At 42.5% G+C, this 10718-nt stretch overlaps 1 pseudogene; it reads right to left on the bottom strand.

Moving 5' to 3' along the window:
- Window positions 1-8302: 8302 nt before the first annotated feature.
- On the bottom strand, window positions 8303-9155 carry LOC149125625 (large ribosomal subunit protein eL31 pseudogene; annotated as a pseudogene).
- Window positions 9156-10718: the final 1563 nt, after the last annotated feature.

Below are 10718 nucleotides of genomic sequence, written 5' to 3'. Positions count from 1 at the left end.
ATAAGTGTCTGCAGCATTTCTGCAGGGACCCAGAAATCATTATTGGCTGCAGATCTGCACGGTTCCTAATTGGAAGCATTGGGCCTTATCAGCCGAGGATTTCCTAGGACCTTTGACAGATACCAATACTAAAATCATTGTTCACTTGTCAATTTAAAAGACCATTAAAGCAGCTTATTTTGGTTTTAATTGGAACCTCCTCCCTTCCAACGCCAGGCTTAAAAAAAAAAAAAAAAAAATCCCCACACCCGGTGCGCGCGCGCGCGCGCACCCGCACGCGGCCGGGGAGCGGCGGGAATGTAGGTCACCCCCGCGGGCCGGGGCCGGGCACCGCGGCTCGCACTGCAGCCGCCGCCGGAGCCACGCAGTCCGCAGCGTCGAATTTCCAGAGATGCCAGCACCGGCAGCGGCACGTCTAGCTCGAACGCTCCCAATTAAACAACACCGCATTCGCTTAAAGATTTTTGCAAAAAGTGCACTGGGGCCAAAAATCAATCACTTTCCCCAGCCTGACCCGGTGCAAACAGATGCGTAATATATTCATGCGCTGAGCACGCCGAGCAGCCCGGCGCGGAACTAACTTTTTTTTTTTTTTCCCTTTCTTTCTTCCTTTTTTTCTTTTAAATAAAGCGAGGAGGACTTCCGCGGCTCGGCAATCCTGCTAAAGCTGGCAGATGCAGCAAAACTAATATGTGTAAATGCTTTAAAGCAATAATCTACTTACAGTGACACTTCCCCGAACGGCGGCAGGACTGGGGGAAGAAGACGCTTGCTTGGCAGCCCGGGGAAACCGAATTGTTTTGACACCGCCATTGAATAGCAAAGCCTGGTGGATAATCATTTCATAGGATAATTGTAGGCAAGTAAAGAAATAATAAAAAGAACCTGCCCACTTCACCCACCCCCTTTACCTTCCCCCAGCCAAGTGAGCAATGAGTTCTTCTCATTATTTTTACCTTGCTCACAACATCACTGGGTCTCTTCCAAATGAAATAGATTTAATGATAATACTAGCAGGTAAACGGAGCTGGAATAATATTTACTGTATAATCATTTGGGCTCTGTTAAGCTCAGCACTTCCCCTTATCCCAAGAATCTCACTAATTGCTTCCAATCTAAAAATGACCAGGCAGAGTTCTTTCGCTGGAAGGTTATTTGCACCTAATGTTAAAAAGCATCTAGGCGTTTTTGCTTTAAAAGCTCGTTCTCATTCACCCCTTCCTTCCAAGTTTAAGTAGCTGATGTTTTTTGGTTTTTGTTTTTGTATTTTTTTTTCCGTTTGGCTGCTGTTTTACTTGCTGTCAAAAAGAATTTGATGCAAAAACCATTTAAGCATGTATACAACCCATGGAGGGATTCATTTGACCTCATTATACTGCAATAAAGAAGGAATCCAGTTTGTTAAATATCACCGAACCACATGCATTTCACATCAGATCATAAGAGCAATGCTTCAAAAGATTATCCCAGAAAGTGCTTAGAAAGATGGAACGGGTTAACTTTGCTTGCCAGAAGGTGTTCTGACAAACACAGGAAAAGAGAGATATGTGCAGCCCCCTTTAAGAGCAGAGCAACTGAAGAAAAAAGAGATTTATGCTTTTAATTAATGGCAATTAAACCATGCCTGTTGGCTTGGCCTATGGCAATTGTTCCCTGCAAAAAAGGAGGCCGAGCTGGTGACAAGCATTTGAATCCGCTAAGTTCTGTCAAGGGAGCTGACTCTGCAGGCATCAAAACCAAACTAAATCAATAAAAGAATTAAACTTTTATAAATTGCATTTTGACAAGTATCAGATACCGTTAAGCTTTGATATTATGAATTCCTTGGAGGTGATGCAAACAAGAAGGGCCGCAGTTAGAGATCCAAACAATCAAAGAGGCTTGTTAACATGCGCTGTCAAATGCATCAGTGCTATTAATTACTACAAATTAATGTGACTCTCTCTTCCTCTGGTGATTGGAATAATAATCAGCCAGAATCGTGGAATGAGCACAGAGAACATATGCAACCCTGCCAAAAAGAATAAGTTTAAAAAACAGGAGACATTTACAATCTCTGTGTTCAAAGACTGGATGGCATTCTGGGTGCCAGTGGTGACCTCACTTTACCCCATCTTCCACTGCCTGGGATCTTCTTCACGTGCCTTCTCCGATGTGGTGACAGGGGGAGGCATCACACTCTCGCCAATGATTATTGGAGCATAGAATAAAATCTTTATTGTGCTCCACTGAGGTGTGGGAAAGATATAGCCCTATCCAAAGTGATGGCTTTCTAGGAGATGAACCCAAATGCCAGAAGTCCCATAATTCGGTGACTTCCTAGCATGAAAACTTTCCTTTGAGGTAGAGCTAATAATTAAAATTACATGATGCTTTCTTTGGCTCTGACAGCGCAGTAGGCAGCACTCATAGGGAAACTAGGAACCCTAATTATTCCTAATAGGGATCCCGGGTACCCAGAATGATCCAGACTGAAGAATTTCCCCCAGCATTCTGTGATAGTCTACAACTGCAAATGGCCATTGCTTGGATTCCCTTTGAGATCTACATTTTAAAATAGATTGTGATTTTCATCCTAGCAGCTCAAAGGACTCTGATTCTGATGTCCACCCCCACCCAGTGAAATGCCTCAACAGACCAGAGATAAACAAATACCGTGTCTTTACACGTAATGATTTCTATTTTCTAAAAATTGTTTAAAGCAAACATTTTACAAATTGATTAACAACAACACACGTCTTTGTGCTTTCTAACATGTAATTTTTCTAGTTTACTATTTTAATTTATTTACTAATTTTAATGGTCTCCTTCTTAAAATCTCCTTCTGTCTTCTACTTTCTACGTTGTGACCTAACTGCATATGGTTTCTCACATCCGAGGAATTCCAAATATTTGCACTGCGTTTTTAGATTCATTGAAGAATGGAGTTTAACCATAGAATATGGAATTTATAATTTGGATTTTTTTTTTAAAGAATGTAGTGGGAACTAAACATCCAAAAATATGAGCTACTTTTCTTTCCCTCAAAGGAGGTACAGGGTGAATGTGGAGTGGCAGGGAGTGAACCTACAACCTTCTCTTGCAGTTGGAAGTGGATTAGAATCTGGAATAACGTGCTCCCTCTTCCTAGTGTACTGGAAAGACCCACAACGCCAGAAGACTCGTCATTTGCTAATTGTGTGAGTAGGTTACTATGTACTGGTTGTGTGGTCTGTTTTAACTCAGGAGACATAGAAATCATAATAATACACCTCCTACCTTGGAGTAGGAATGGTGCCAGGTGTATATTCTGCTTGTACTAATTATTTAATTTTGACTATTGACTCTATCTAAGTGTATGTGTTTGTAACACGGAGAAGAATTATCTTGACACCATCTGGTAGCAGTTTTTCACGTCTGACAAAATTCAAAGCTCAGTTTGAAGCTTGGCCAGTGATAGATATGCTTAGGGTTCCCTGTGACCTTGGTGGACCTCTGGCCTTCTGCGCATCAGGGCACTTGTCTCAAACTGTGGTTACAGTATTTTATTGATGTGGCTAATCTGTTACTCAGGAGCCACAATTCTTATGATCGATAGGATATTTGCTTGGATGGTGACAAGGAAGTTTGGGATGATTTCCCCCCCCTTTTTCATTGTCAAGAAATGAAAGCTGGCTCCAAGTCTGGATTTAAGTTTCCAGTTTGAAGGGCTTCTCAGGAGCTGTTCAGAAAGGGCATTAACAGGGAGAAGAGGGGAAGCAGATGCTTCTGACGCCTCCGCGCACAGCCTGATACAAGGCTGATCCTGATCATGTGCCTCTGTCCTTCCCCACGTGCTCGCTCAGCAACTGGAGAAAGGACTTCCTTGTTGGAAATTTGTGTAATCATTTTTATCTGACTACTAGGCATGAAGAGACGTGAGCTCTAGCCCCTCTCCCTTCAAGAAAACCTTGTTTTATTATAAGCATGCTTCAGTTCCTCCAAATGTCCTTTTGGATTTGCAGGGCTACTCCAGGTTTGTCACTTATTTTTAACAATATAATCTTCCAGGAGTGGCGCATCCTTGCTGAGCCTGACATGCGATATGTGCCTGCATATTGACCATGCACTGTTACAGTAACGTTTCCTGGCAGCCCAGCACATCAGGCAGAGCTCAGACATCAGCACATTTGTCTGGAGTTCAGTGTCCATTCAAGTCAAATTTGTCGGCCTTCAATTTTTTAACACTGTTTTTTGTTTTTACTAAAATTCAATCTACAATATACCTTGATGTGACCAACCCACATTCTAAGAGGAGGGGGAAAAAGTAACTCTCCTGGCCCTGTTGATACAATCATGTAATTATTTTTTTCTTGAGAGTTCACTTACAACATGTTGACATGTTGCTTCATTTTTCATTATTGTTTTGGACCTCTCACTTAGAAATTTGCACGTGAGGTTATGAACATGCGTGTGTATTTCCATACAAAGAGATGTTTCTTTCCTCCTTCATTTCCACTTTGGCTTCCTCTACCTTTTCCTCCTTTTTTGGACCTATAAATATTTTTCATTTTGGACCAGCTTCATTCACAAATTGTTGGTATCAATTTGATAACAATCAAGTTTGTGAATCCTCACCAATTTTATACATGCTATGACTTAGGAACTATTATCCCAAATCTGTTCTTGTCAAAATAAAAGCGAGGGTGTCATGGTGAGGGTATTCAAAATTTCATATGCAAGTAAAAATATGGATATGTATTCAGAGACTCATTTATTCACATACATGTACACCCATATAATCTATGACTGCTGATTCCCAGAAAATATGTCTTCATTGGAAAGGTGAGTTATCTTTTTTCCTTTGCTCTTGAAGAAAATGGCAGATGAATGATCAGCCGTTGGTTATACTTCACCATGCAGAGTGATAGATGAAAAGACACTTTAATTTAGGCCCTCTGTGCTTGCACATAGTTTGAGACTTTCATTTTTTATTATCGCTCCATCTACTTGGTTCAACTTGTAATGAGACAAATTGCAAATATAGATGTTGATGTTTTTCTCTATTTATGATACTGCAGATTGTCCCAAGAAGGGATTTGTAGGAAAGACACTGGATGGATTAGTAACTAATGAAACACACGTACACACATATGCACTGGTATCGGTTTCAATCCAAGTTATAGTTGCTAAAATTGACTATAGTTCTCCCCCATATGACAGTTTTGTGATATAGGAGAAAAGAAGCAACAATTTTACTACTCTTGTAACTTCTTAGGCAAAGGGACATTCAAACTGGATGTTACAGCCGAACATGACATATTTTTATGGTTGTTATTTTTATGGTGATAAAAATAATAGCAAATGTTAAATCAGTTTCTAAAAAACAAAAAATATTTCAATACATATATTAAATGCTAAATTTTGTGGCTATACCCCAAGTATAATCTTGAATTATTGAGCAGTTATATTTTTCTGCTGCACAAAGTACCTTTGTAATCCGACCTTTCCATAACCCAGATTCTAAGACCTGGAACCTGAATTTATTGACTACAAACACCACTGGTTAAACTATGACCATCTGGGGCCAGCTCTGTGGTATAGTAGGTTAAGCTTCTGCCTGCGGCGCCTGTATCCCATGTGGGCCTCAGTTCGAGTCCTGGCTGCTCCACTTCCAATCCAGCTCCTTGCTAATGTGCCTGGGAAACCAGATGAAGGGGGCCCAAGGACTTGTAGGAGACCTGGAAGAAGCTCCTGGCTCCTGGCTTTGAATCAGCCCAGCTCCTGCCATTGTGGCCATTTAGGGAGTGAAAGATGGAAGATCTCTCTCTCTCTCTCTCTCTCTCTCTCTCTCTCTAACTCTGCCTGTCAAATAAAGAAATAAATCTTTTTTAAAAAATAACCATCTCTTTCATTCCTGATCATGGGAAGAGACATTCTTTTCTTCACCTACCTTATCTTAGTATTTACCTAAGTATGTATTTTAAGATTTATTTATTTGAAGAGGAGAGGGAGAGAGCACTTCCCTCTGCTTGTTTGCTCTTCACATGGTTACAAAGCCATAGCAGGTCCAGGCTAAAACTAAGAGCACAGAGGTCCATCCAGGTCTCCCATGTGGATGGCAGGGGCCCAAGCATTTGAGCCTCCACTGATTTCCCAGGGACATTAGCAGGGAACTGGATCAGAAGTAGAGTACCAGGAACTGGAACCAGTGCTCTGATATGGGAGGATGGCATTGTAGGCGGCAGCTTAGCACACTGAGCCCCAAGGCCAGCCCCTACCCTAGCTTCATATTTAGTAAATTCTTTCCTGCTAGTTAACCCAAATACAAATGTTCACTGAACCCACTCAACTACACAAAGTATAACTCACTAACCATTATCATATCCTTCCTTTATTTAGTACTACAGCAATAAACTTCAATCATATGAGTATGCTCTCTCTCTCTCTCTCTCTCTCTCTTTCTCTCTCTTTGTTTCTCTCTCTCTCTCTCTCTCTCTCTCTCACACACACACACACCCCAAAAATGGCAACAACACTTCTGGCAGGGGACTTGTGGTTTTCCCAACAGGAAAAAATTAGTGTAGGAATGACCCATATACAACTTGATTTGGAAATAGCTAAATTAACTTCAGGAGGTCTTGGGCAATTTATTAATTTAATTGCATTCTGTTTTCAAAATTAAAAAAAATGAGGCTGGCATTTTGGCATAGCAGGCTATGCTGCCACTTGCAACAGCATCCCAAATGGTGCTGGTTCATATACCAGTTGCTCCACTTCTAATCCAGCTACCTACTAATGTACCTGGGAAAGCAGCAGAAGATGGTCCAAGTGCTTGGGCCCCTGCCACCGATGTGAGAGACCTAGATGGAGTTCCAGGCTCCTGGCTTCAGCTTGGTCCAGCCCTGACTGTAGCAGTCATTTGGGGAGTGAACCAGAGAATGGAGGACTGGTACATGTGTATGTCTCTGTGTGCCTTTCAAATAAAAATAAATAAATTTTTTTTAAATTTGAAAAATATGTTTATATTACATATACATTCCCAAACTGTGCTCGACTCTGTTGGCCCCCACACAAAAAATCCAGGTAGCCTTGAATCCCCGGTTTCTATAAGCAGGAGAAACGAGAAAAGAAAATAAATACATCCCAAGGGGGTTGATAAGGACAATGGCTGTGTAGTGCAGAAGGCCAGGGAGACAGGAGGGCGCTGTCTAACCAAGCCTGGGGGTGGCATGAAGGGTTAGGCAGTGCTCCTTCAAAAAAGGTATGCCTAGGGCAGAATCCCAAGGTTGAGAAGAGACTGGCTAACCTAAGGGAATAGAGCAAGAAGCACAGGGAAGAGTGGCCAAGGCAGCAGGAAAAGCTGTACCTAGATGGAGACACTAAGAGTCAAGGCACAATCAAAGGATGGAGGTTATTTCTTTTGCTTACACAACAGAATGTGAAAGAAGTCTGCACAAAAAGATAAAAAATATTGTACTCTTAGGATATAATTGTTAAAAAGTCAATGTTTTGTACTACTAATTTGGACTGGACTGTGTAATAGTTAATTTAGTACTGAACACCTTGGATATATTTTTATGACCATTTTTAAAAAAGATTTATTTATTTGAAATGTAGAGTCACAGACAGAGAGGGAGAGGACAGAAATAGAGAGAGATCTTCCATCCACTGGTTCACTCCCCAAATGACTGCAACGGTCAGGGCTGTATCAGCCTGCAGCAAGGAGCCTGGAACTCCATCTGGGTCTCCCACATGGGTGGCAGGGGCCCAAGGACTTGGGCCATCTTCCACTGCTTTCCTAGGCACGTTAGCAGGGAGCTGGATCAGAAGCAGAGCAGCTGAAACTCACACTGGTGCTCCTTTGGGACGCTGGCATTGCAGGTGACAGCTTAACCTGCTGCATCGCAACAGCAGCTCCAGAACGCATTTACTAGATAGATGTCTGCTTGATTCTGTAGTTTGTTTTTGTTTGGATTTTTTGTTTTGTTTTATTTGCAGTTTTACAACTTTAATGTTCTCATCCACATTGACTATAGAATTGTTTTTATTTGTTTATTTATATATTTGAGAGGTAGTGTTAGAGACATAGAGAGGGAGAGAGAGAAAGAAAGGTCTTTCATCTGCTGGTTCACTCCCGAATGTCCTCAACGGCCAGAGCTGCACCCATCCAAAGCCAGGAGCCAGGAGCTTCTTCTGGGTCTCCCACGTGGGTGCAGGAGCCCAAGCACTCGGGCCATCTTCTACTGCTTTCCCAGGCCATAGCTGAGAGCTGGATCGGATGATGAGCAGCCAGGACTTGAAGCAGCGTCCATATTGGAATGCTGTTGCCACAGGCAGAAGCTTAGTCCACTACGCCACAGCGCCAGCCCCTGACTAGATTTTTGAAAGTGGTAACAGGCACATAGGTAACCGAAGCATAGGGCTTGTTTGGTGAATCTTTATCCTCATTAGATTTTCTGGACAATCTCACATGGATATGTGGGGAGCAACTCGGACTAGACTGTTACTGGAATTAAGACTTATTCTATGCATCTGCTCTCCCACAATATGGCGCTGGGAGAGGAGTAAACAACTTTTACGCAGCTGCCTCTCGCCAACTTGAGTGATGACCTGCAGGAGCTGATCCTGCTCCTGATTGGAGGAGAGCAGCGTACTCGGCGTGTGGGTAGCAGAGTTGGGATTGGTGGAAGAGGACTATAAAGGAGGAGAGAGACAACATGCACCAGGAACATCTATCTGAAGGAACACCTGTGCAGCCCCCAGAGAGCCGGCCGGCGGTGTGCCGCTCCCCCGAGGAAGTGGGGAAAGTGGCAGGGGGGCCCGCCCCTCCATGGAGGTGGAGGGACAGCAGCCAAACCGGGAAGAACCAGCAGCAAACCCGGGAAGGGCCGAGCAGACAAAAGAACAGCGCAGGGTCCTGTGTTGTTCCTCCACGAAGAGGGGGAGCGACAGGATATGGTAGGGATATTTCTTATTCCCTTGGCCTAGACAGCTACGCTGAGCCTATTATCAATGTGCACATCTGGAGTCCCCATCTCTTTCATGGCAAACTTCCGGGTCTCTGAGTGCCCAAGGGGCATGCTTCTTGAAGCCCACTCCATGAATGCACTTGTGAATATTGATGGTGGACCCTTGGTCCACCATTCGTTGATGGCAGAATGGCCCTTTTCACCACGCTTCTTTGTGGAAGCCATCTTGTAGGGTCCAAGTTGGAAAGGAAGCAATTCTGTCTGTAGCTTTAAAGGATTACCTGTAGTATGATGTAGAAGAAAATCAAGGGGACTTTAAAAATACTTGTTGTTTGTCTTCTGGTCCCTTGCATCTGCATAGCATGCAACCATTATAAAACCCTTCCACTTATAAAACCCATCCAATCCTTAGAACAATATTATGAGATAGGACTATAACTAAATTCAGACCTAAGGATTAACCTAAAGATGACCTAGTTTTTTCTTAGTTTCAAAGATTGTATAAGAAACATGATTGACATCTTCTGGGAAGGTGGACCTAGATCTAGAATTCACCCTGCAGTTAACTTCTAAGAAAAATCATAGGAATTAGAAATCTTTAATTTTGTTTTTCTAATAGTAAGTAGAAATAAAAACAGTAATTTGGTTAGCTGTTCTATTTTACTCCATAGATTCAGCACATCTGAATATTGAAATCTTTTATCCATTCTTTAAAATTTTTTTAAAGATTTATTTATCTATTTGAAAGGCAGAGTTAGAGAGAGAAAGAGAGAGAGAGATATCTTCATGGGCTGGTTCCAGGAGCTTCATCCAGGTCTCCCACATGGATGCAGGAAGCACTTGGGCACATTATCAGGGCTCAAACTGGTGCCCCAGTGGTCAGTGGTGGACCAGGCTGAAACCAGGAACCTAGATCTTGATCAGGGTCCCTGACATGAGTGGCAGGGGCCTAAGCACTTGGGTCATCTTCTGCTGCCTTCCCCAGGCCCTTAGCAGGGAGCTGGATCTGAAGTGGAGCAGCTGGGACAAACTGGCACTCATATGGGATGCCGGCACCGCAGGCGGCAGCTTCATCCACTGTGCCACAGTGCAGGCTCCTCTCCATTCTTTTTGTTTGTTTGTTTAAGAGGGGTTGGTCTTTAAGTTTTAGCTTGAATGCTGAATTCTGAGGATGGAAGTTTCCTTATACTGAGATAAAATCTACCATCCAATAACTTGCCTCTTGTGTCCTCAGTTCCGTCCTTCATGAACGCATTCTCAGTCTGTTACAGCTTCTCCTGTGAGGTGGTTTCCAAGTTCTTCACGGTACAGCAAGTGGCTAACAGCTCAGGTCCTGGCATCAGGACGCTTGGCATGGCCTCAATCATGCCTTATGTGACTTTTGACAACTTGCGCTTTCCAAATCTCCATTGGCTCAAAGATAAAACATCATGAGGATTAAAAGTAACTGGTAATGTAATATGCTTCATACAGGACTCACTGTCTTTTTAAAAAATTATGTTTCATTTCTAATATCAATGCTAGACATTCTCTTAACACATTCTAGTTTGTCAATATGCCTCTTAAAAACTCAGCTCCCAAACTCAGACAAAATATTTCAGATGTGAGCCATATGTTTTATAATTAATGAATTTGATTAATGTTCCCCTAAGACCTGGCAGAAGCAAACAGCTCTTTTAAGACAATAAACAAATCATAGGCATAAATACCTTGATTCAATTCAGATATGTTGAGACATGGTTTTGCAACTTCAAGCCAGCTTTCTTGAGGATTCATTTTCTATGGTGA

This window comes from Oryctolagus cuniculus, chromosome 7 (assembly GCF_051225735.1).
Source record: "Oryctolagus cuniculus isolate XC-2025 breed Fujian yellow rabbit chromosome 7, ASM5122573v1, whole genome shotgun sequence".
NCBI lineage: Eukaryota > Metazoa > Chordata > Mammalia > Lagomorpha > Leporidae > Oryctolagus > Oryctolagus cuniculus.
This window is presented reverse-complemented; position numbering and strand designations above follow the sequence as displayed.